The 27,952-nt window shown below is 37.0% G+C and overlaps 1 pseudogene; it reads right to left on the bottom strand.

Moving 5' to 3' along the window:
• The window catches only part of LOC105862222 (large ribosomal subunit protein eL8-like), a 163,112-nt pseudogene extending 139,980 nt beyond the window's left edge, over positions 1-23,132 (bottom strand).
• Between the last annotated feature and the right edge of the window lie 4,820 nt (positions 23,133-27,952).

Below are 27,952 nucleotides of genomic sequence, written 5' to 3'. Positions count from 1 at the left end.
ACCTGGAGGCTCTTCCTCCCACTCTCTCCTACCCAACTCCCCATTTTATTGGAGTCATCCTTCATAAAGCCTGACTGCTTTAACATAAGAGATACTAATGTCATTATTTCTAAATGGAGGGTCAGGCATGTTTTCTTATTCTTTTAGTTACATTAAAAAATAGTATTTGCTACAATTTGAATTTTTTCCCAGGTATTTTACTATAAGTTTTTAAAAAACATATTCTCTGCCCCCCTTAACACCATAATGGCACCTTGAGTATCTCACGTAACTCTCATATGACAGGTGCTATTCTTGATATACATTATCCCAGTTAGTTCTTACAGCATCCTGCAATGTCAATATTGTTATTCTCATTTTACAGAGGGCCGAGTAGCTTGCTTAAAGTCAAAGAGCCTGCAAGAGATAGAAGCCAAATTACAGCCTGGATGGATTCAGGCCTTTCACTCCATTATTCAACACTACATCATTCATTTTACCACCTAATTCTGCAGACATTAGAGTCTTTTATTTGTGTAGGCTTCAACACAGCTAGAAAACAGAAGCCAAACAGAAATGTACAAAATAAGTTTGCTGGCAGTGACTCTCTAAAGCTATTGAATAGCCATTATATAAAAAATTATGTATTTATGCTAATCATTTCCATGATTGGGAATAGTTCAGCCATTATATATCTATACAGCTTGCTACCATATTCTTCTGCAATTATTTCTTATAAAATATGAAGGATTTCTCTAAAATAGCATTTTTAAGAAAAGATTATTCTAGATTTTTATGCTGTTTGGTAGAATTTCAGCAGGCTCTGTTGGTGGCCTCATGAGTTGTAAAATGACACCATTTTATCATTTTAGGCTTCAGCAAAAGGTCTTCAGGGTTTGGGAAATAGTAGTGACCAGAAGATGAACATAATTTATCCAGAAAACTTCATTACTGTTAAAAATAACTGAACGCATGCTCGACTTTCTGGTAGCTTATGGCTGTCAAAAACTAAAAGGAACAAATATTAGTCCCCTGGCATGACTAGTAATCATTCTTACTTAGCTAACATAATCTTTAGTCACCAGGGATTAAATCTATATCTCCTTTCTTATTTACCACTCTGTTAGGACTTTTAGGAATGCATAGTTGAAAATTCGCTTGTTTCTGGAACAGGAATGGCAGATTTATGGTATAGTGGGGATACTCACCACTCTAGAACCCATGGCAGACGTAGAGAAAGGCTCCCAAACTCTTTCCTATGGGGTCTGCCCTTGACACAACCATCTCACTTCAGCTCTCTTCAGGTGGTTGTTATCATTTGATAAGAGTTGGTGTAATAGTTCATTCATTCAAAAATGTTTATCAAGCATTTACTATGTACCAGGCAGTGCTTTATGGGAAGAAACCTATTTGCTCTTTGGTCATTATCCAAGTTTATTTTGTTGTTGCCAGGTACCCCGAATCTTTCCTCATTGATCAAGAAAGTTGGCCAATCCTATCTGTAGCCTAGAGCTTCACTAACTCCAGGTTTCCATGACCTCCGTTACAACAGAAGATCCCACTTTGTCTTGGGGCCTAGGATATGAAGCAAAAGCCAAATATATGCACAGTAGGTGGTCTTACCATGGTAGCACCTTAAATGTATTCTTCCTTGACCTATATTACTGAATGAGGAGGGTTGACGTGACTCAAGGCATGAATTTCATGAGTAATTTAGCTGTAATGACTCCTGTCTTTTGAGGCCAGTGTGATGTGCTTAATCATGGTAAACCTAATAGCACCTGTTTGCCCACTGCCTTCAGTCTTCCTCTTTAGGCATCCCTGATCCACAGACTCAGACTGGATATTTGCTTTAGGATGATTAGACTTACTAGTGACAGCTTAAATATGATGTCACTATACACATCTTTAAAAATATGTAATTGAGGCAAAGACTGACCTTTAGTTGGAATGTATTAGGCAATCGATTCAGCTGTTAGATATGATTGTGTAAGGTGGTGATGGTAGCATTAGATGCTTAATATCTGGCCCAAATCTCTTTAAGCATGTTGGGAAGAGTCCAGCAAAACTGGCATAGATCTCGGACTAAACTGTCCCTATCCTTACTTCTAATGAAATAGAGCTGCTGAGGAAGGTATTAGAGTCACCAGACCATCACACATGGCTTCATGCTTGGACTTTTGAGAGGAAAATTTCCATATGGGATTTGAACTAAGATGGCAGTACAGGTTCCACAGAAAAGAGCAAATAAGTCAACCTGATCCTTTGTAAAAGACTAGAATTTCTCCAGTCATTTCTTTACTGTGTATCTTCTCTGAATCATTTGTAAAACGTCAGCCAATCTTGAGTCCCACTTATTTATTGTGCAGTTTGATCAAGCTGAATAAACATAATAAGGAAGTCTTTTAAAGTAAAGCTTCCCTGCAGAGACAGTTCAGATAAACTTAGATTTCCAAGCTTTCCAAGCCATCAGCCTTGATACTACTTCAAATATTGAAGATAAGCATGTACAGATGGGTAAATGGACAAGGAGGTAATAAGGTGTCAGTCTTCTTTGTAAAATGGTCCTCGCTGCATAGTTAGCTTGGCTACTGCCTATTTACCTGTAATGGATGGGGCACACAAGTATTATTAATCTCTGTGTTTGCATCATTTCAATCACCATATAAGTATACAAATTTTCCATTAAGAAACAATTGACATAGTTTTTCTTGATCTCACCCTGTCAACTTATTTCCCTAAAGGTTATTAGGAGGAGGAGCACCATCTCTCTAATTAGCTGGCTGAATATACTCTCTCTACATCCTCAGCTACCATTCCCTTAAAAAGTTTTATAGTTTTAAAAAATATTCATGTGCATAATTTAACAATAATTTAGGGTAGAAGGACTTATGATAATAAAAAGTAACCATATTTTGTGTCACCATGCTCTTTTAACTTTTCCTTCTTTGCATTATTTTGATGCCTATATTTATATCTCTAAATGCTGGCTTCCTGGAATTATAGTTGATGATTTAGTTTACTTATATCATCATCCCTCTCCTTCCCTTTTCTCAGTATAGTCGTATCACTCTTAGTTACTCTATTAATTACTTTTGCTACAGACTACAGTACTTTCACTTTCACTACCTCATAAAGGGGATGTGGGAGTTAACTTTCTGTGTCTTTGCGTGTCTGGCTCTGTCTATATTCTGTCATTATTTTGATTTATGTCTTTGTTTTATCCCAACATTTCATTGATTTTTAGTTCTGCTAGAAATTGACTTTTAGGTTGAAAATCACCTTTTCAGACATTTGGAGATATTGGTCTGTTTTCTTCTAACATTTTCTTTTTTTCATAGACTGCTTTAATTTATTTTTCTGTCTGCATGCTAAGGCACAGGCTCCTTAATTGGTTGGCTTTTGTTCAGGTTCCCCGAAGGCCATCATGTGTGAGATTTGCCCAGTGGTGCTGACACCCCAAAGACCTGTCTTAATTTATTTTGAAAAACTGTGTTCAGGTACTGCAGAGAATATGTCCACTTTTTGTCTTGGGAAAGGGGTGCACATACTCATCTTTGCGTGTTCTGTGTGACAGAGTGGAGGAAGATATTGAGTGGCCTTATGGTTTTATATTTTATTGATTTTTAATAAATCAACCTGTTTTCAATCTATATCTCTTACTGATTCTCCATTATATTTATTTTTGCAAGTTCTAGGTTTCTTCTTTTCTGTTTCAATAGTTACCACTTCTTCAACCTTTAAAATTTTTCTGTGCTTTCATGTAGATTTTCTTTCTTAAATGATCTACTAAATTTGTTGAAATCTCTTGCTTCCTAAAGAACTTCCATCCTGTTATTTTTTTTTTTCTTGAATTCCCTGAAGTTAATTCAATATACTCTTGGGAAGCAACATGAACACCCAAGAAGAGTCAGTTATTGTCTGGAAGGAAGAATCACTAAGAAATGAAGAAACATTCACTGAAAGGAATTTCAGGGATTTTCCCTAACAGCCCAAACTGATAATCAAAAAGAGAGAGCAAAAAATTAAAAATTTGAAGAAAAATTATAATAAATTACTGCCAATAATTTCTATGCTCATATACATAGATCCCTGAGAACTTCACTTTATTTATTTATTTTTGTTCATTTTTCAAAGATTTATGCCAGGTTATTCATCCACTTATCCAACAACTAAAACAAAAACAAAATCCATTGATTCCAATATTGAATAGCCTTTGCATAACATTTGGAATATATATAATAGTATCCAATACATAAATATTGAGCAGACACTATCACCATTACCATTTTGGTGAATTTCCTAAAATTTAAGTATATCTAAATGTATTTTTCTTTAAATTAATATAATATTACAACTTTATCTTCTGTTTTTAATTATATATTTAGCATTTATACTATTAAATAATTCTAAAACTCATAATTTTAAATAGTTGATAATACTCCATTATATGAATATATGATAATATATTTGATTTATCCCCTGTTGAACATTAAGAAGTGTCTAAAGTTTTTACTATTAAAATAATGTTATAATAAAACTAATTAGATATTGCTATTTGTCCACTTCAGATTGTATTTTTTTAGGAAAATTTTTAAGAATTTAATTTAAGGCCGGGCGCGGTGGCTCACGCCTGTAATCCTAGCTCTCTGGGAGGCCGAGACGGGCGGATTGCTCAAGGTCAGGAGTTCGAAACCAGCCTGAGCAAGAGCTCAGCCCTTCTCTACTATAAATAGAAAGAAATTAATTGGCCAACTAATATATATAGAAAAAATTAGCCGGGCATGGGGGCGCGTGCCTGTAGTCCCAGCTACTCGGGAGGCTGAGGCAGGAGGATCGCTTGAGCCCAGGAGTTTGAGGTTGCTGTGAGCTAGGCTGATGCCACGGCACTCACTCTAGCCTGGGCAACAAGTGAGACTCTGTCTCAAAAAAAAAAAAAAAAAAAAATCTTTGGCCGGGCGCTGTGGCTCACGCCTGTAATCCTAGCTCTTGGGAGGCCGAGGCGGGCGGATTGCTCAAGGTCAGGAGTTCAAAACCAGCCTGAGCAAGAGCGAGACCCCGTCTCTACTATAAATAGAAAGAAATTAATTGGCCAACTGATATATATATAAAAAAATTAGCCGGGCATGGTGGCGCATGCCTGTAGTCCCAGCTACTCGGGAGGCTGAGGCAGAAGGATCACTCGAGCCCAGGAGTTTGAGGTTGCTGTGAGCTAGGCTGACGCCACGGCACTCACTCTAGCCTGGACAACAAAGCGAGACTCTGTCTCAAAAAAAAAAAAAAAAAAAAAAGAAAGAATTTAATTTAGCTTGTCACGGGCTCCTAATGCATGCTGTTAAGTTTTTCCAGAAATATTTCACAAAGCTATGAGAGTTCCTGACTCATTACACCCTTCTCAACTTTAATATTAATTTTTAAAACATTTATCCATTATATAAGTGCAAACTGGTATTCCATTTATAAATATCCTTAATTTTACAATGTCTTTTATAAGTAATTTAGGTAGGATATTACTTTTTACTCATTATATTTTTATTCTTTATTGAAGGAATTAAATATATTTTTATTTATTTATTTTTTATTTTTTTTTTTGAGACAGAGTCTTACTTTGTTGCCCAGGCTAGAGTGAGTGCCGTGGTGTCAGCCTAGCTCACACCAACCTCAGACTCCTGGGCTCAAGCGATCCTACTGCCTCAGGCTCCCAAGTAGCTGGGACTACAGGCATGTGCCACCATGCCCAGCTAATTTTTTGTATATGTATTTTTAGTTGGTCAATTAATTTCTTTCTATTTTTAGTAGAGACGGGGTCTCGCTCAGGCTGGTTTTGAACTCCTGACCTCAAGCAATCCACCCACCTCGGCCTCCCAGAGTGCTAGAATTACAGGTGTGAGCCACCATGCCTGGCCTAAATCTATTTTTAAGAATTGCAATAAGTTTAGTTTTCTATCATTTTGTTTTCTTCTTTCTGCTTTTTAAAATTCTAACTTTTGTTTTCTTTCTTTTGTTATTTAAAACCATGTTTGGAGATTTAAAGTGTTTTTATCTACTTTTAATTCTACCACTAATGTCCTGAACTCCTGACCTTGAGCGATCCAAGTCTGCCTTGGCCTCCCAGAGTGCTAAGATTACAGGCGTGAGCCACCCTGCGCCCGGCCAAATTTTGTTATTGTCTTGAAGTTTTCTCTTCAAAATGATAAGTTAAAAATTACCATTTTTATATTATGTATCTTCTCTTTCAGAACTTATTTTAACATTTGAATTTAGTTTTCTTTTACCATCATTACATCAGTCATTTAGATTTAACTTTATGATTTCAGTGTTCAGTGAAAGGCTTATTAAAAATATAATTTCTATATTGAGTTCTTACTTTTTACTGCTATCTTAGCTAGCTGGAGAATAACTTCAAGTAATTTTTTTTTAAATAAGGGCCTTTGAGTGGTTTCTATGCATTGAACTTGCATATATGAGAATGAGTTTTTGTTTTTTTATATATGTGAATAACAGATTAGTTGGGATTCAAATTCTTTTGTCAAAACCTTTTTCTCTTGAAAGCTCTGTTGCTTCACAGTTTTCAGATATGTAGCAATAGAGAAGAAATACTGATGATTTTTGTATATAATTTGTAGGATTTCCTTTCTATATTCTTATGACTCAACAATATTATAGGAAATGTCTTGATGTAGGTCTCTTTCCGTTATTTTGTAGGAGAATTTAAATATATGTCCTTGCATTTTACTTTGGTTCCAACTGTAGAGATTATTTTTCTTTAGATGTGCTTGTAATTCCCATGTGAGACTTATCTTCTCTGTCTTCTTTTTCTTCCTTGTCATTACTTGAATGTCTTTGTCCTTTCCCCCCACATTCTTGAAAAGCTTCTCAAGTTTATCTTCATTAGCTAACAGTTTGCTTTTGTTCAACTGCCAAATCTCTCTTTCCTTGTTTTCAATAAAAAATTTTAATTTTAGTATTGTTATTTTGCTTCCTTGCAATCCCTATATCTCATAACTGATTTTCATCTCATTGTATTATTTACTTAAAATAACAAATACACTTTTAATTGATCTCAGATAAAAACTACTCCGGGAAGGTCAGCAATCATTTTAGCCCCTTAATCTCTTAAAACTGTATCCAGAATAGCCTGGAGAACTGGGTTAACTGATTATTTTCGCTATTTCACATCATCCACAGTATTAGGAAAAACAAGACATTTTTAGCAGTTTAGGTTAAATGCATACATGGAAACCAAATCCAGTCACTTACATTTTATATTTTCATTTCAGCTCTTCTACTCATGTCAATTTAAGCTTTCAGGCATCTTCTTTGGTCATCCTTTCCAGCTCATTCCAGGCATCTTACTTGGCCTTGCCTTAACGTCTGACATCTTGGGCCATTCTGTATTTACATTGCCCACAGTCGTTTGTTTGTAGTGACTGTAGATGAACAGTATCTCAAAGTCTGCTGGCTTGGTCTTGAGGTGCTTAGTTTCCTTGGCAGCTTTCTCAAACTCAGCCTAAGGCATTCCTGATGGGTTGCAAGGATCTCCTGAATTCACAGGCAGTGTGGAGCAGGAAGCAATAGCCTAAGACTGCACTGGCAAGAGCCTGTAGAGGCACACTCAATAAATCTTTAAATCTCATTATGTCAATTTTCTTTTCTTTTTCCATGGAGGCATACCTGCTTATTCATGGTCTCTGATTTCTGATGGATACAGAGGAAGCTTTTGTATCAATGTAATTTCTAGGAATATCTTGCTCCCAGTGGGCCAACAGGAACTTTTGCATGTTGTACGAATGGCTCGAGTATTATTTTAATTTCTTTGAACAGAACTATTATCACTGTTTCTCCCATGTTCTCAAACTTGGCACTATGGATATTTTGAGCCAAATAATTCTTTGTTGTAGGGGCTGTACTGTGCATCGTATAATGTTTAGCAGCATCCCTGGCCTCTATCTACTAGATGCCAGAAATATCAAAAATGTTACCAGATAAATTCTCCTTGAGGGTAAAACTGTAGCTAGTTGAGAACCACAGCTCTAAAAGAATTACACACTGGTAAACTCAGTTCAAGAAATTTCAAAAAAAATTTGTTAAGTAGGAGGAAGATCAAAATGAGTCAAGAAGTCATGAAAAGGCACACAAACAGAGTTTAAAGCACCACTTGCATTCATAGAAACAGTTTGTTTGGTGTTTCTAAGAATGGCAACAGGCCATAAATGTTCAAAGTGGTGAATAGTTTTATGAATCATGCCATTAGTCAGATAATTCCATGACAGTAAAGAAAACAAGAGCTGAGAGTGAAGCCAAGTCACTGTTCCCATACCCAGTGTGGGACTGACATGAACCTAAAAAATCAAGTGATCAACACTACTATAGACAAATCAGCATCATGTCCTAGAAAGTGAGTTTTGAGAGCAAGACAATATATTTCAAAGTATCTTCAGATACTTTGAAAATTAGGGACTGAAGGAAAGGGGTGGGTGGATATGATTTTAATGAGAAGTGCAGCATGGAATGAGTCATTTATATCATCTGATAAAAGTTGGTGTTTTTTCTAGGCAGAAATTTTGTGTTCTCATAGCAGTGTGATCTAAAGCTCAACCCATTTGAAAAGGCTTTCATTGGTAAAGAGTTCATTGTTTTAATTCAACCAGATGTACATTATTGCACAAAGAATATGATTACATAACTTTTTGCAAGTATTCTGTATATTCTCCCTTTAAATTTAAAGACAATAATCAGCATGGACTAAATTATGCTGTTATTTAAATAAATTTATATCTATTTTGGAATGAATTCAATGTATGACTATAGTGTGCATTTTGTCATTGTTTTCTTTACTGTCTTTGTTCAGAAAGAAAATGACTAACATCTTCTGGTAGTAGCAATTATAGGAAAAGGTGTTTCATGTAGCAACAAAATCCTCCATGAACAATATTCAACTTTTCTTGGCAGAGCCCTTTTTCCTTCCAGAGACTGTTTTGCTTGAATGGTTTAATTGCATATAAAACATTGTCTAAATTTCAGATTTTGAGCAAAATAATCGACTGTCTGAATACTGGTTTCTATTCCAATGATTTATGCCTACATATCTACCATTAGCCAAATGTATCTGGGAATGCAAAGAAAGCATGAAACCTAAAGGTTAAAAGGAAATTTAGAGAAAAAAATTTTTCCCATTTGAAACTATATTTTCAGCAATGTGAATTGTTAATATTCTTACCAAAGCCTTTATATTTCTGGCAGGCTGCAAGAATGCAAGACAATGAACCTGAGGAAGAGGTCTTTGGTCTTTGGTCTTCCTCTCTCTGTCCCTCCTCCCTCCCTATGTCCCTTCTTCAGGAAGCAAAGCCAGGTGGGGAAGTAGTCTGAGGCATCAACCATGAAGGTTCTATGGGGTTTTGCACTTCTGCAAAGTTTTCTTGTCTCTGACCAAAAGATACATTACATAGCCCTCCCTCATACTCCTTCCACCCTATGCAGACACAGTTTTTCTCATAGCACCCCCAACCACACCTTTGGGTAGGGGTTGGCCAAAAGAAATAAACTGCAGTTTTGCATTTTCTTAACCTGTAACTTCTCTTCTACCAAAGTCCTCACTGAAGAGCCACACAGCTGCCTATACACCTGGAGAGAGGTAAGGGTTAGAGACCATCCTATTTGTCCTCAGCCAATTCAGTCTATGATGTCTTTGGCTTTTCAAAAGCCCTGTAATGACTGGGTGCAGCTTGCATGGGTGAAAGGTCATCTTTATTTCTTAAAATGAATAGCCACTTTTCTTTGAATTGCTAGATTCCCATTGTAATAAAAGTCCTCTTCCATTTTTGTTTAGACAGTCATCAAAGATAAGACTTGTTCATGAACGAAATACAGTCATTCATGAAACCTCCAGAAGATTCTAGGAAGACAGAACAGAAAGTGACGTGGGAGGGGTGTATTTTCACTTGCTCTTAGCACTCATAGTCTGAAAGTAAAACCAGTGGCGGGTTTGACTGAACCACTATGTTTAAAGCTTTTCTGATACTCTTACAAGTATACTTATTGAAGCCCTTTTTATTGCTTTATAATTCTTTAAAATCTTTTTAAATCAGCTATATATGCACACACAATTTTAAAAGCCAAGTATTTCCATGAGGTCTAAAATGAAATCAGCATTTCAAAAGTACATGTGTGATCTCTAGTCAGCAAATGGTCACTTGGCTTTATTTTAAATTTAGAATCCATTTTGAAGGATTGACTAAGGTTCACATTTGTTCACAGTTTCTATAAGGCTGAGGATTTTTATTTATATAGGTTGCCTAAGATATTTTGGTGTTTCTTTCTTCAGTGGATTTTAAAGTTCTAGTTGTTTTATAGAGTCTTGTGTTCAAAAACTACACTCAGAAGCCCAATATATAAGAACACAAGGATTGTGTTTGAAGAACAAATTGGGGTCACTCTGTTCTCTCTGTACCACTACTTTAACTACCCCCAAGCCCAAAAGAGCCTCCTAGGGCACCTCTGAGGAATTCCCAAGGCTCTGTGGAAAGGACTGAAAGCCACTATTTTAGGTAGGTGTCAGTTATTAACCACTTCTGTATGGCGTTCACCGGCCGCGAAGCCTTGCCCACAGCCAGCACTCATAGTCCGCACGATAGTTTGTGCTGTGCATTGACAACGAATCCATTTTGCTCTTGTGTGATGAGGAAAGCTTGAAAGCACTGAAAGCTTGTTTTACTTTACAGGCAGCTTTACTTGTAATGTAAATCAGAATAGGTATCATATACATATATATTTTTATTATGTTATTTTTAAATGTTCACAATTTTATTTTGATAAATGAAAAATTAGAAAAGTCATATCGTGGCTGTTGGCTAAAGTTGATGCTTGGCTGTGCGTGTTCATATCACGGCTGTCGGCTAAAGTCGCTGTGTGCGTTCATCTGTGGCTGTCGACTATAGTCGACGCTGGTATTGAAGTGGTTAACCAATTCTACAAATATAAATACTTTGGTCACTTTTACTATGTATTATCAAGATATAAATATTTTCATGTTTCTGCATGGTCATGGCTTTGTAAGCAAAGATAATTAGAAACTGGGTTAAAGAACAATTCTTGGAAGTTAAAAGATGACTAAATGGATAGTTAGAGAACTTCCCAGAGGTATATGTCTATATTTTAAAGGGATATAGGACTCAGAGCCTTGGAGACATTCCCAAGATTATAAACACAGTGATGCTTCTTATCTTCCCCTGGAGACGTTTATACATTCCAAAGGATAAGAACCCAGAGACCTTCCTCTTTTCTTCCAAAGGATAATTTGCTTACCTTAGAGAAATTAGCTTTGTCTTCCTTTCTCAGGGGAAGGTGGCAGCTGGGCACTTACTCTGAACAAACTTCCAGATCAAAATTTTGAGATTCTTCTCCTGTAATTCAAACCCTGTAAAGTGCAAGCCTAATGAACTGGTTCTCATTGCTTCATCTAATGAGTATGAGTTGTGGGAAAGTGTTGCATTTCTTGCTTGATTTAAATAATGAGAACTCTGATCTGTGCTCCAGACACCTTGTGTTTACTTTCAGGCTATAAATGAATAAATACAAAGATTTTTTAAAAATCAGCCTTTCCTTTTCTACCTTTTCTGACTCCCAAGAGCAACTTGTTCAACTTTTTTTTTATCCATTTTTCATTTTTTTTTACAAGTTCCTCTACATTTTCAGAGAGAGAGAGAGAGAGCATCATATTTATTTTCTGATATTGCTGAAAATGGACTTGATAGGATTTTTTATTCTTCTGTGCAGCTTATTGCTTTTGTATAATATCCAGAAGGAAAAGAAATCCATAAAGGAAGTACATGTCCATCTTTTTTTTCTTTAATACTTTTTATTGTGAAACAGAACACCCAGAAAAGTGCTAAAACAAAAATGTACAGGTCAATAAATTGTCACAAAATGACCATCCTAGTAAATAGCATAACCCTTCTCAAAAAATAGAAGGTTACACCTCAGAAATCCAATTCACAGTCTTTCTCAATTATCCTCACACCCTCCCAATCTGCACTGGGAGATACAGCCATGATTTCTATTTTTATTAATCATTGATTAGTAATGATTATATTAATAATTTCTTTGCTTTTAAAAAATAGTTTTACTCTTTGATCAAGCATTCCCAAACACTGTCGATTGGTATTGCATGGCTGTGAACTCACGTAAACAAACCACAAAGAATGTCCTCTTTTGTGACTAAATTCTTTTATTCCATATTATACTTGGAAGAGTCATGTATGCTATTTTGTATAGCTGTATTCATTAATTTTTGTGACTGTACTACAATTGATCAATTGTACTACAACCTATTTTGTTGAAGAACATTTGGGTGGTTTGCCCTTGTTACACAAATAACAATGTTATATACATTTCAAGCATGTTTCTTAGTGCATATGTACATGTATTTCTGTATGTGATAGATTATCACATTAATGATTCCAGTTCTTCACCCATCTTAGTATCTATACACATCTTCACATAACTTTGCACCATCTCAATCTGAATCTGGAATCAGCCATGTGGCTTGTTTTCACCAAAGGGATTTTAGCAATAGTAGTATAAATAGAGGCTTAAAAAGCACTTATGCTTTTGAGTTTCCTTGCCTTGCTTTTGTGTCACCACCAGTAGAATAATCTAAGGTTAGCTGAAAATAATATGAAGAACAAATGGCCTACGGTCCCACTGCCCTAGCAGAGAACCAGCCAACTGCCAGACACATGAATGAATCCTGCTGAGACCAAGAGAAGAGTCCAGCTGAGCCAGCTACAGAATTGCAAACTAAGCAAGTGTTTATTGTTATATACCATTGAAGTTTTGTGATCATTATCAAGCACTATTGCTATGGAATTTGTGTTCCCCCAGAATTTGTATGTTGAAGCCCTAACTCCAATGTGATGGCATTTGGAAATGGGGCTTTTGGGAAGTAATTAGATTTAGATGAGGTCATGAGGGTGGAGCCTTCATGAAGGAATTAGAGCCTTTATAAGAAGAGACATCAGAGAGCTCTTCCTCTTCACTACGTATAACTAGTGAGAAGGTGGCCTTCTGCAAAACAAGAAGAAAGGTCTCACCAGAAAATGACCATGATAGCACCCTGCCCTTGGACTTCCAGCCTCCAAAACTGACAAAACAAGTGTCTACTGTTAAGCCACGCAGTCTCTGGTGTTTTGTTATGGCACTCTGAGCTGACTAATATAATTATTATTTTAATAGAGAATTAATACAGAGTGGAATTACCAAATTCATTCTCCTACCAACAGTGCATGAGACTCTCAATTGCTTAATATCTTCATCAACATTTGGTATTGTCAATCATTTTAATTTTAGCCATTCTAGTTGTGGATGGTGATATTTTAGTTTTAATTTTCATTCCCCCAATAACTAATGAGGTTGAAAACTGTTCCATGTTTATAGGTAATTTGTATGTATTATTTTGTGAATTACTGGTTCAATTTTTCTATTATATTGCCTTTTTCTTTTTAGTTTTTTAGGAATTTTTATGTTTTCTATTTATGAATGTAGATATAAATATAAATCTAGATCTAGATATAAAGTATCACATATGTTTTCTTTCAGTCTGTGGCTGGTCTTCTTAAAAATCTCAATTTCTCATAATGGTCTTGCCAGGTTTTTATATCAATAATGTATTCTAATGAGAATTAGGAAATGTTCCTTCCTTTTTAATTCTCTGAAAGTATACATTCAGATTGATTTAATTTCTTCCTTACATGTTTGTAGAATTTACCAGTAAAGATATCTATGCTCAGAATTTTTTTGTAGAAAAAATTAAAATTTCAGACCCAATTTTAAAAAATAATTATGAGACCATTCAGATTTTCTAATTTTCTTGTGTCACTTTTGATAAATTGTTTTTGTTCCAGGAATTTTTCAATTTCTTCCAAACTTTAAAATGTATTGCTATAACTTGTTTACCATATCCCCTCAGTATCATCTTATTATAACAGGATCCTTAACAATAGCCCCATTTTCATTCCCAACATAGTTTATTGCTGCTTTATTTTTTTATTTTAATCAGTCCTGCCAGGAACTTAGCAATTTTATTAGAATAAATTTCCACTTTGTGGATCTTCTCTATTGTACATTTTGTATTTCATTCATTTCTGTTCATCTTTATTAGTTCTTCCAATCTTCTTTGGGTTTAAGTTAATATTCTCTATATAAACATTCTGAGACGAATGCTTAGATCCTTGATTTCAGCATTTTATCTTGTATTATACATACATTTAAAGCCGTATATTTCCCTCTAATCATGGCTTGCACTGAGTGCCCCAAATTTTGACGTGTGATATTTTTATTATCTTTTGGTTCAAAATATTTTAAATTTTCCATGATTTTTTTTACTTGACACATTACTTACTTAAAAATAAATTTCATAAATGTCAAGCGTCTGAGGACTCCTCTCATTATGTCTTTTTTATTGCTTCCTAGCCTAATTACATTGTGGTCAGAGAATGCTCTGCATGATTTCAATAATATGATTTCAATAATTAGGGTATGCATTATGGCCAGAACACGATCAATTTGGTACACGTTACATATTGGTTTCCTCTGAGTAATTTAGCAGGAACCCTAATCTGTGTCACAGTGATGTGTTCTTGTCCCCGTTGAAGTGCGGTGACAGCTGGAGCTCCACGCGGGTTCCTCTGCTCCCTTTTCCTGCAGCAGCAAGAGACTCCTTCAAGGAACCTCTAGGACTTAGCAGTGACCAAAACTCATTTTAGACTCAAAGATATTCAAGAGCACATATCTTCTGCTACTCATCAAACGCTTTTTTAACATTTTTAAATTAAAAAATTTTTTTTTATTTTAGTGTATTATGGGGGTACAAGTGTTAAGGTTACATACATTGCCCATGCCGCCCCCCTCAAGTAAGAGCTTCAAGTGTGTCCATCCCCCAAACCATCAAACAGTTTTATACCATAATAAGTAACCTATGACTAAATTTTGAGGGAGACTGAGGGAAAATGTGTAAAGTATATGGATGTGCTCTGAAAGGGATTCTGTTAAGTAGAAATTATCCTGTATTTGGCTCTTCTTTTTTTTTTTTTTTCTTTTTTTTTGAGACAGAGTCTCACTTTGTTGCCCAGGCTAGAGTGAGTGCCGTGGCGTCAGCCTAGCTCACAGCAACCTCAAACTCCTGGGCTCGAGTGACCCTTCTGCCTCAGCCTCCCGGGTAGCTGGGACTACAGGCATGCGCCACCATGCCCAGCTAATTTTATATATATATATCAGTTGGCCAATTAATTTCTTTCTATTTATAGTAGAGACGGGGTCTCGCTCTTGCTCAGGCTGGTTTTGAACTCCTGACCTTGAGCAATCCGCCCGCCTCGGCCTCCCAAGAGCTAGGATTACAGGCGTGAGCCACAGCGCCCGGCTGGCTCTTCTTTTGTTCATCTGAGACTCAGCGTAGAAAGAGATATCCCAAGAATTAATTCATGAATTAATTACTTAATAAAAAAAGCAGAATTAAGGATTATTGTGAAACTATTATGCATTAAGATTTCCAGAAAGAAGTACAATTAAATAAGCAGCATTAGAAACTTCTTTTTTGCCAAAGAAGAAAAAGTGACCTAAGAATCTTTCAGAGGCTGAGCAGTACCTTAAGATGCCTTTGGTTAAATATGGTTTCATACACATGCACGTATTTCTGACTCCCATCTGATCTCTCAGTGTGCTAAGAGTACAGTTCAAAGAAATATGTACAAGTGGACTCACATCCATCTATTATACTGATTTGCTCTCTTTGGGTTATAACTCAGCTGTTAACTCAGTCTTCATCATTCTGACTTTCCCAATAATGATGGCTCTTTGTGTCCCATTTTGAATGCCTATTAGCAACCTTTCTATCACCTGCCAAAATGTCACTGCGTAGATTTCAAGATAAACATTTTTGCATGATTATGTAGCCCTGGTGCTGATCTACCTTTACTCAGGACTCCGTCTCTTTTCAGTGAGGTCATTCCAGGCATAAGAAAGCTGTATTTGTGGCACTACCTTTGTACAGACTGAGCAAGCAGGCAAGTCAGCAGACTCATGCATCAGTGACAGAAAGACCTGGAAACTGAGGTAATTCCTGCCTCAAGGAGGACATTCCTTGTGTCTAAAATTGTGTCAGAGATCATTTTCAGGATTTGGATTGCTCAGTTCAGATATGTGTGAGAAAAAAAGAGATATGAGTCAATGATGACTCAAAAGATTTCAAGTCTGAGTAACAGAAGGTCAGTGATTCCCCTTTTTGATATGAAACACCAGTTTGTGGGGAAAGGAGGACTGATGCTGTGAGCACATGAATGAGAGTTGTAAACTCAGTCCACAATGGAAGGGAGATCAAATCTCAAACTATGGAGCCCAGGGATTTGGTCTTTGGCAATCCTATCGATGGTGTCTTAGAGGTTAAAAATTCCAGGTGTACATATTCTTAGAAGATGCAAAGTTCCACTATGCCCCTGACTATCTGTCTCCCCGCAAAGTGGGTGGGGTAGTTACATACAGAGCATATCATTGTCACTGGCTAGGGGTCCCATCTTTCTCATACACTAATCACACTGTTTTAAAATAATCTCTTTACTTCTTTATACTACTCCTTTAAATGTAAACTCTATGAAGGCAGGAACTGATGACTTTAGTTTCACTTTAAGTTCCTAAAGCCCAGACAGTGCCTGACATAAATTAATAAGTCATTTTCAGGTACTTTGAGTCCTATGATACAATAGCTTTTCCAGTTTATCATGGTGTCTTGTTGTATGCTGAATACTGGGGCACCTCACATGTAAAGCTTTGCTGGATATATATTCAAAGGAAAGGAAATCAGTATATTAAAAAGATATCTGCACTCTCATGCTTATTGCAGCATGATTTACAATAGCCAAGATATGGAACCAACCTAAGTGTCAAAAGGATGAATGGATAAAGAAATTGTGGTACACATATACAATGGAATATTATATAGCCACAAAAAGAATGAAATCCTGCCATTTGCAACAACATGGATGGAACTGGAGAACATTATGTTAAGTGAAATAAGCCAAGCACAGAAAGACAAATCTCACATGTTCTCACTCATATGTGGGAGCTAAATATTAAAAACAATTGATCTCATGGAGACAGAGAATATAGAATGATGGTTATCAGAGGATGGGAAGAGTAGCAAGAAGGAAGGATGAAGTGGGGATGGTAAATGGGTGAAAAAGGATGATATTTGGTAGCACAACAAAGTTACTATAATCAACAATAAGTTAGAATATACTTTAAAATACTGAAAGAGTGGACTTGGAATGTTCCTAATATAGAGAGATGATAAATTCTTGAGCTGGTGGATTCCCCAAGTACCCTGATTATATTAATTCACATCGTATGCCTGTATCAAAACATCACATGTACTCGATAAAGAGATACAATTATGATGTACTGATAATAATAAAAGTCATTTTATTTAATAAACTTTATTAAATAAAGTAACTTTAAGTTCACAGGAAAATTGAGCATAAGGTACAGAGATTTCTTATATTCCTGCCATACCCACACACCCATAGCTCTCCCATTATCATACACCAGATTGATACATTTGTTACAATTGGTAAACCTACACTGATACATCATTATCACCCAAAGTCCATATTTACATTAGGGTTCACTCTTGGTGATGCACATTCTATGGGTTTAGGCACACATCCACCATTATAGCACCACACACAGTAGTTTCACTGTCCTAAACATTCTCTGTGCTTCTGTTCATTCCTCTGTCCCCTTAATCATTGGCAGCCACTGATCTATTTACTGTCTCCATTAATGTCATATGGGTGAAATCATACAGTATGTAGTGTTCTCAGATTGGCTTCTTTCACTTATTTATATGCTTTTAAGCTTTCTCTGTGTTTTTTCATGGCTCAATAGCTCATTTCTTTTTAGTGTTGAATAATGTTCTATTATCCAGATGTACCACAGTTCTTTTATCCATTCATTTACTGAAGGATGTCTTGGTTGCTTCCAAGTTTTGGCAATTATGAATAAAGCCATTATAAGCATCCATGTGAAGGTTTATGTGTGGACATAAAATGTCAACTCCTTTAGGTAACTATGAAGGAGCACAATTGCTAGATCATGTTGTAAACATATATTTAATTTTGTAAGAAACTGCTAACCTGTCTTCCACAGTGGCTGGACCATCATACATTGCCACCAGCAGTGAATGGGAGTTCCTATAGCTCCAAATGCTCCCCAGCATTTGGTGTTATCAGTGTCTGGATTTTGGACATTTTAATAAGTATAGTGACATCTTTTTGATAAGTTCAATGAATGAATTAATGTATTAATAAATCAATGTATCATTATTCATTAATGTATTAATGAATTCATGTATTAATGAATTAATGTATGACAAATGTCAAATGGCAGTTAGGGTTAGGCTCTGGAGTACCAGAGAAACTCCATGCTAGAGACTAGTGTAATGAAATAAAAAATAATATATCTGTTGGGGAGACTGTTAGCAGGTTTCTCAACTTCTTTATAAATGAGGGCTTAGTCAGGAAGTTGTAGAATCAGAGGAAGGATGGGAGAAATGTATCTTCCCATTTTGGTGTCCCTCAGTGGGAAGTAGCAGAAAGGATAAACAAATGCCACAATTGATTATTTCTCAAAGGAGAAGAGAGTGGGTGTAGGGGGTAAGAAGTGAAGGGAGAGGGAAGCTGGATGGCTTATATCATAACGGTGTACAGTATAGCAAATGTCTAAAGGTGTTTTGCCATGGAATCCCCCTTTGTTTCCACAGAGCATCTCAAGGGAGACTACTGTTCTCCTAAAACAAACCTTAGAGAAAACTGGCTTCCTCTATTCCTCTAAGACGTGTGTCTCCAACCAGTAGTACCTTAAGCAATTGGCATCTCTTGTTTGAGTGGGCTTAACTCTTAAAGATCTTAGAGATGAATCTATGCTTGATCCAAAGAGAAGGGTAATAGTGAAAAAATTCTAATACAGGCATACTTACCTGTGCTTCTCTTTATTATAATTTGCAGATATTTAATTATTTTTATAAATTGAAAGTTTGTGACAATCCTGTGTCAAGCAAGTTGATTGGTGCTATTTTTCCAATAGCATGTGCTCACTTCCTGCCTTTGTGTCACAACTTGGTAACTCTCACAATATTCCCAAATTTTTCATTGTTATTATTTCTGTTATATTGATCTGTGATCAGTGATCTTTGATGTTACTATTGTACTTGTTTTGGGGTGTTGCAAACCACATCCACATAAGACAGCAAGCTTAATAAGTGTTTTGTGTCTTTTGACTGTACCACCAACTGGGCATTGCCCAGTCTCTCTCCCTCCCCTTGGGCCTCCCTATTCCCTGAGACACAACACTATTGAAATTAGTCTATTAATAACCCTACAATGGCCTGTAAGTGTTTAAGTGAAAGGAAGACTTGTATGTCACTCATTTTAAATCAAAAGCTAGAAATAGTTAAGGTTAGTAATGAAGGCATGTTGAAAGTCAAGTTAGGCTGAAAGTTAGGCCTCTTGGAGCAAACAACTATGCAAGATGTGAATGAAAAGGAAAAGTCTTGAGGAAAATTAGAAGTGCTACTCCAGTGACCACATGAATGATAAGAAAGTGAACAGCCTTATTGCTGATATTGAGAAAGTTTCAGTGGTCTGGATAGAAGATCAAACTAGCTACAACGTTCCCCTAAGCCAAAGTCTATTCCACAGTAATTCTGTGAAGGCTGAGAAGGGAGAGAAAGCTGTAGAAGAAAAGCTGGAAGCTGGCTGGCAGAGGTTGGTCCACAAGGTTTAAGGGAAGAGGCCATCTCCATAACATAAAAGTGCAAGGCAAAGCAGCAAGTGCTGATATAGAAGCTGCAGCAAGTGATCCAGAAGATCTAGCTGAGATTCTTGATGAAGGTGGCTACACTAAACAACAGATTTTTTTTAATGGAGACAAAAAAAGAAAGCGCCTCGTGTTGGAAGAAGATGCCATCTAGGGCTTTCATAGTTAGAAAGAAGTCAATGCCCGGTTTCAAAGCTTAAAGGACAGACTGCTGACTCCCTTGTCAGGGGAAAATGCAGTTGGTGACTTTAAGTTGAAGCCAATGCTCATTTACTATTCCCAAAATCTTAGACCTTTTAAAAATTATGCTAAATCTACTCTCCCTATGCTCTTTAAATTGAAAAACAAAGCCTAGATGACAGTACATCTATTTATAGCATAGTTTACTAAATATTTTAAGCCCAATTTTGAGAACTCTGCTCAGAAAAAACTTCCTTTCAAACTGTTGCTGGTCATTGACAATGAACTTAGTCATCCAAGAGCTCTGGCAGAGATGTACATGGAAGTTAAGTTTGTTTTCATGCCTTCTAGCACAACATTCATTCAGTGGTCCACGGACCAAGGAGTAATTTCAAATTTCAAGTCTTAGTAGTTAATAAATACATTACATGAGGCTACAGCTGCCATTGATAGCTGCCATTTCAGGAGGCTATAGCTGCCATTGTAATTCTCTGATGGATCTAGATAAAGTAAATTGAAAAGCTTCTGGAAAGAATTCACCACTCTAGATGCCATTAAGAACATTCGTAATTCATAGTAGGAGGTCAAAACATCAATACTAATAGGAGTTTAGAAGAAGTTGATTCCAACCCTCATGGATGACTTTGGGGGCTTCAAGACTTCAGTGGAGGAAATAGCTGCAGATGCGGTGAAAATAACAAGAGAACTAGAATTAGGATTGGTGCCTGAAGATGGGACTGAATTGCTGCAATCTCATGATAAAACTTGAACAGATGAGGAGTTGTTTATTGTAGATCAGCAAAGAAAGTGGTTTCATGAGACAGAATCTACTCCTGATAAAGATTCTGTGAATGTTGTTGAAGAACAAGAAAAAGGATTCATAATACTGGATGAATTTATTTGATAAAACAATGGCACGGTTTGAAAACTTTCCAATTTTGAAAGAAGTTTTACTGTGGGCAAAATGCTATCAAACAGCATCGCATGCCACAGAGAAATCTTTCATGAAAAGAAGAGTCAATCGATGCAATAGACTTTATGTTGTCTTATTTTAAGAGAGTGCCACAGCCACCCAGCCTTCAGCAACCCCAACACGATCAGTCAGCAGCCTTCAGCATCGAGGGCAAGACCTTCCACCAGCAAAAACATCCTGACTTGCCAAAGACTCAGATGATCATTTGTATTTTTTATCAATAAAGTGTTTTTAATGAAGGTATGTACATTGTGTTTTTAGACACAATGCTTTTTCACACTTAATAGGTACAGTATGGTATAAACATAACTTTTAAATGCACTAGGAAACCAAAAAATTCATGTGACTTGCTTTATTGTGATATTTGCTTTATTGCAGTGGTCTGGAACCAAACAACAATATCCCCGAGGTGTGCCTGTAGTTGGTTGGAGAAGGTGATGAGAACATAGGAAATAGTTGGACTCTGTTTTAAAAAGTAGTAAACTGGGTCAGCATAGCACTGGATTTCTATTTATTTCCCAGTTATTATGGTAAGGATTTGAGTAAATGTCCAAACGCTTGTGGATCTACAATGCTTGATGTCTTTTCCTTCTTACACATTAGCATTGTTATCTGGAAAGGACTTTGGTTTGAAAAGCAGAAAAGCTTATTCTCCTTGTTGCCAGTGGAAGAGGGCTAGGGACCATAATGATGGCAGCAGCATTCTGTTTGCACACGGGTCGCCCCATTCCTTTGCTCTTTACCGGGAGTGCTGAGACCACCGAGGCACTTACTGTAAAACAAGACTGCCATGGGTCACCGATGACCTTCATAATCTCAAATTTTCAACATCCTTTCTCAGTCCTAAATTTTCTTGACTTTTGTTCTCTTTCTCCACTTAGAAACTCTCCTCTGTTGGTCTAGTTATCTCAGCCCTCTTGTGGTTCTCACTGACTTCTCCCAGCCACCCTCTCCTCCGGGGCAGCTGCTTTACTCATTCCTCACCGTGGCCACACCACAAGCCTCTGTTACCCTTTATCTTCTTTTGATATTGATTCTCACACTTTTAATACTCAATAAAAATCATAAAATAATGCTGCTAAAAGTAATATAGTCATGTGCTGGTGTGTCATTAAGTGATTGCATTTTTGGGCAGACATGGTAGAGAGTATATACACAAACCTAGATAGCATAGTCTGCTACACACCTAGACTCTGGTATATAGCCTATTGCTCCCAGGCTACAAACCTGTACAGCATGTTACTGTACTGAATACTGTAGGCAATTGTAGCACAGCAGTAAGTACTTGTGTATCTAAACATGTCCAAGTATAGAAAAGCTACAGTAAAAATACAGTATTATAATGTTACAGGACCATCTTATATGTGGTCGGTTCTTGACAGAAATGTCATTGTGCAGCACATAACTATAATTCACCAGGAAGGTAATGACATCATGAAACAAGGGAGGAGAAACATTCTTTTCAATCAGAACATGATTGCCTCATTATTTTTAATCAGTAAAGAAGTTTGAGCTACCTGAAAGTAAAATCATTGATTTTTTTCCTTGTAGAATTCCCTGTGAAGATTCTCTCCATCTTTCCAGTCAGGGTAACAGCCATGATTCCTTTATGCTCTCTTCCTGTTCTTTCCTAAAATAGACACTTTCAATTTTTCCAGACTCTCTACTGAAAGGAATTCCTCTCACTCAATTTGTCCAACGTGAAATTGGAGTTGAAGCATTCCAAGCAGTTACAAGGGTGTTTTTATTTGCCTATCAGAGTTTCTTCCATGTGGGCCCCTTGAGCAGAAAAAAAAGATAAAATCTTTGTTGACTGGGCTGAGGTGCACTGATTGCTTCAGGCATTTAGCTGGAATCCTCAAGGAAGATATTGAAAAGGCTGAGAGTGGTAAAACCAGAAAGATTGTAGTGGTGCATGCAGGGGGGTACGAAAGGAAATGATGTGACAATATTCTCAAACTTTTCAGCAATTACCTCATGGTCTAGGACAAACTCCTCTTCCTCCTCTCACACTGCTCATGTTCCCATGACTCCATCTCCTGTAATGACATCAATTTCATCATTTTCATGCTTACCAAGAGCTGTGGATTCCTCCTTGAATTGTCTCTGACTTCCATCGCTTCGCCTTCATTTCCATTATTACTGCTTTAGAATTTCAGGGTTGTATAACCTCATCACTGAAATATAGCTTCTAACCCTATCCCTGTCTGTATTAATTGCTCCCAACTGTTGTGTCTTTGGCCTCTCCCCAAGCCAATACATCTTCTACACTGCCGGCAGATAATTTTTCTTATTGCTATTGTGCTCCGTTTGAAAACTTCCAGTGTCTCTCTATTGCCAACAGAATAAAGTTAAAACCCCCTTAGCAATTACTCAAAGCCCTTTGTAATCTGGCTTTAATTTAACAGTGTGTACATATTTTATTCCCCAAACAAATAGTCCACTTTCCTGTCCTAGACTATTGTCTATGCTCTTACTGTTTTCTTTCTCTCCACAAAGAAAGTCTTTTCTCCCTGTTGAAATCGTATCTGTTGATGTTGTACACATCTCATGAGCTTCAGCTCAAATGACAACTTTTCTATGGCACATTCTGTAATTCCTCCAGCTGAATTTACTCTCTCTCTCCATGATTCTCTCAGAGGTCTTTGAGGTTCTGTTACAGCAGTGCTTCTCAGACTGTACTGTGCCTAGTTTCCACTGGGGATTTTGCTAAAATGCAGATTCCAAGTTAGTACTTCTGGGGTGGAGCTGAGATTCTGCATTTCCAATAAGCTCTCAAGGGATGCCCACACTGCTGGACTTTGGAGCCACTTCGAGGAGCAGGATAGCAGCATTCACTGCGATGCAGCATTTATCACCATTCTGCCTTGTATTGGAGTTTGCTGGAAACACAGCTTTTTCCCCATGGAGAATGCATACTCTCAGGGTGGGCCCTTGGTTACACCTGTACCTCACACACTTCCCAGTTGGGTGCCTTGCTGGCAATTCCGGTGAAAGGTTAATTCAGTCAATGAAGCAACTGAAATGAAACTCCAAATTAAGATCAAAATTATGGCTTATCTGAAAATTTATTTCCCATATCCTTGATAGGGGAAAACTCTAATAGTGCAGAGAGCATATGCCTTCCTGGGTAGTTACTCTAACTTACCATCTGATTTGTTGTCCTGCCATTCAAGAGGACAGGCAAAGGAGTTCCTTCATCTTCCAGTACCAAGGTGTGATCCCCTGACCTCATGCCCTCTGATAATTTTTCTATTTGTCTTTACATTAAATGACCCAGGTAGAAATATCAATGGTAATTGAAGGAATTTCTACTGTTTCTTCAATTGTCACCAGCTAATATTGTCCAATATATCAGATTTTAGCATCCCTTGTCTCCCTATCATCTTTAATTTGTCACCTCTAATAACTAGAACTAAACTTTTCTTGAGATGCCTACCTAAACATGTAAAATCTATAAGCTTAATTTTTACCATAGTTCAAGTTAATTTGGCTTTTTTTTTATAGGTTTAAAGAAACTTCATCTGTTTGTCAAAAAGGGCAAAGGCTTTGGAATATCTAGCTTCTTTGCTGTTCAGATGCTTTGTTTAGGCTTTAGCTTTTGCAACCAAGTCTGCTGGGATGTCAGTGGGTTGTGGCAGGCAGCTTCTACAGTGGGTTCAAGTGATCCTCACTTCCTAGTACTCAGGCCCTTTTGTTATTCCCTCCCCCTGAGAATAGCTGGGCCTACTAACTTGCTTCTAATGAATAGAATAGGACAAAAATGACAGGATGTCACTTTGGAGATTGGGTTTTAAAAAACTCTGATTTCTATCTTGTTCTTATATTTTCTTCTCTGCTTTTGCTTGCTGGCTGGCATACTTTTTTCTTTTTCTTTTTCTAGAGATAGGGTCTCTGTCACTCAGGCTATAGTGCAGTGTCATGATCATAGCTCACTGCAGCCTCCAACTCCTGGGCTCAAGTGATCCTCCTGCCCCAGCCTCCCAAGTAGCTAGGACTACAGGTATACACCACCATGTACAGCTAATTTTTAAATTTTTTTATAGAGATGGTGTCTCACTATATTTACCAGGCTGATCTGGAGCTCCTAACCTCAAGCTATTCTCCTGCCTTGGCCTCCCAAATTTCTGGATTACAGGTATAAGCCACCAGGCCTGGCTGCTTGCACACATTAATGAAGCAAATTGCTGTGTTGAAGATGCCTCGTGGCAAGGAACTGAGGGTGATCTCTGACCAACCATCAGCAAAGAACTGAAGGTTTCAGTCCAACAACCCATGAAGAAATGAATTCTGACAACAACCATATGAGTGAATTTGAAAGTAGTTCTGTACCCAGTCAAGCCATGGGTAGAAGACAGCCCAAGTTATCCCCTTGCCTGCAGCCTTGTGAGACACCCTGAGCCAGAGGACTCAGTGAGGAGGCATCGGGATGCCTGACTCACACAAACTGAGATAATAAGTGTTTGCTGTTTTAAGCCACTAAGTTTTGAGGTGATTTTGTTATGCAGCGATAATTAGCTAAAGCAGTGGGGCTCATTCTTTATGTATTTATAGCAGATCTCTTTAACTTTTCAATATAATTTTCACTCGAATTTTTTCATTAATATTCATATTTTTTACCTAGGAACCCTTGAATACTGATAATAAATATTTAAAAGCCTGTTATGCCAAATATGATTGGTTGAAATGTGAAAGGGACATATACAGATGAAATATACAGAAAGATTCTGGTTTCAAGTCTCTGCTATATCTAGAGATATAGAAAAGAAAAACGAGGATGTGTCCCTGGGGTTTCTGAACAGACATGTGTAGCAGTCAAAACAAGTCAACAGCTATGAGAAAAGAGATGGGTGCTCTGAGAAGACTGAAAGATAAGATGAATGAAAAATACTTTGTATAAGATAGATTCCTAGCAAGGCTGATATTTGAAATTGAAATATGAGAGACTGGAGTCTTGCTTTCCCATCTAGGATTATATATTTTTTTAAAAAATAAACTATTGCTTTTTAGAATGTTATGATGTCTCTTCAGCATAGCTGAGACCAATTCCCTTGAAATTTTTATTAAAATGCAAACTACTACTAATATAGCCAAGACTTCTGAACAGTATTATTCCATTGCAATCTTTCCATATTAGATTTTAATCCTATGAGAATACATTTGACTTCTAGTTATGTCCCAGGGAAATTTGATTCAACTAAATATTAAATAAGAGTAGAAGTCATCGCTAAATTTGAACTGAATATACAGTGTGAACCAGGAATGCTAAAATATCATTTAAACAAATAATCATCTTTATGCTTCAGTCCATGAGTCTCAAAACTGCTTAAATGGTATTAATCTTCTCTTGGATAGGGAGAAAAAGGCAATTAGAGGTATGTTTAGGGTCACTTATGTCAACCATAGAGTGATCCATTTGCTGACAAGAACTGAAAATCTGGGTTTATAGAAGTAGTGTCTCAGGCTCTGGCCACTTCTCAGTTTGCTAAAATGAGTCACACAAACAGCATCAATGTCTCTTTTTAAAAATTTATTTGTTAACTATTCATGGGATTTATTGTTCAATTTGTACTTGCTTAGAATATTTCTTGTAAGCCTTGATGTAGGTGTCATAGATCTCACATCCTTACTGCAATACACCCTCTGTCTCTTTCCCATTTTTATTTCATTGGAAGATACCATTGTCATGGTCTAACAAATGTGGGTCACACCCAGAACTGAGGTGTCCTTCTGATCATGGGTTTTTTGCATCTCTGGCAATAGTGGCACCAAACCTTGGCATGATCACCAGAATAAGATGTGTGTGGAGAAGAGTATAGCTAAAGAGAAGCAGTATTTCACCAATCATGGGGCAAGGTCTAACTCTTGCAAAAAATGCAGCTGTTATAATTAAACAAATAGACCTAGCCCTTCTCCCTGGCTCCATATTCTTAGGGATTTCCTACAAAGAAAATGTTTATGTGGGTATGTGACTGAAAAGCAGTATTGGTTCTCATTCATTCAATATGAAGTGCCTGATTTCAAATCAAAAGTTTAGTTTATTATATCTCAAATGAGAAGCAGTACAATTAATCAAAGTATACACCTAAACTGTCAACACAGTTTTGCCATCTTAAAGTAGCTTGTTAATGCCAGAAGTGAAGAAGAGAGCTAGTGGCAATGAAATCGCAAAAGGCATTTCCCACAGCTTCTTGAGAATTGAATAATTTTCCTTGCAAGAAGTGGTCCAAAGCCTGGAAGAAGTGGTAGTAAGTTGGCACAAGGTTTGGTGAATACAGTGGGTGACAGCATTTCCAAGTCCAGCCTCTGTAGTTTGAGCACTATTGTTTGTGTGACATGTGGTCAAGCATTGTCTTTCAAGAGGATTGGCCTGTCTCTATTGGCCAATATTGGCTGCTGAATCCCAAGCATCTGCATCATTTCATCCAATTAGTTGCAGTAGACATCCACTGTAATCAACTGACCAGGTTTCATGAAGCTGTAGTGGATAATACCAGCACTGGACCACCAAACAGACATCATTAGCTTTTTTTCTTTGATGAATATTCGGTTTTGGACTGTGTTTTAGCACAACATCTTTATCCAACCATTGTGCTGAATACTTGAAATTGTCAAAAAGAATCCATTTTTTATCACATGTAACAATATGGTTTAGAAATGGTTTGCTTTTATGTCATGACACAAAGAAAGGCAAGCTTTGAGACCATTTAGCTTCTGACACTCATTTAATTTATGTGCTGCCATCTATCCAGCTTCAACTTGCCAATTTGTTTCAAATGGTCCAATATTGTTGGAATAGTAACATCAAACCTTGCTGCTAATTCATGCGTAGGTTGAGATGGATTTGCTTCCACTACAGCTTTCAGCTCATCATTATCCACCTTGGTCTCTGGTTACTGTATGGCTCATTTTCAAGATTAAAATCAAGATTAAAACAGAACGGAACTATCAAACCAT

This window comes from Microcebus murinus, chromosome 5, assembly GCF_040939455.1.
Source record: "Microcebus murinus isolate Inina chromosome 5, M.murinus_Inina_mat1.0, whole genome shotgun sequence".
Taxonomy (NCBI): Eukaryota; Metazoa; Chordata; class Mammalia; order Primates; family Cheirogaleidae; genus Microcebus; species Microcebus murinus.
This window is presented reverse-complemented; position numbering and strand designations above follow the sequence as displayed.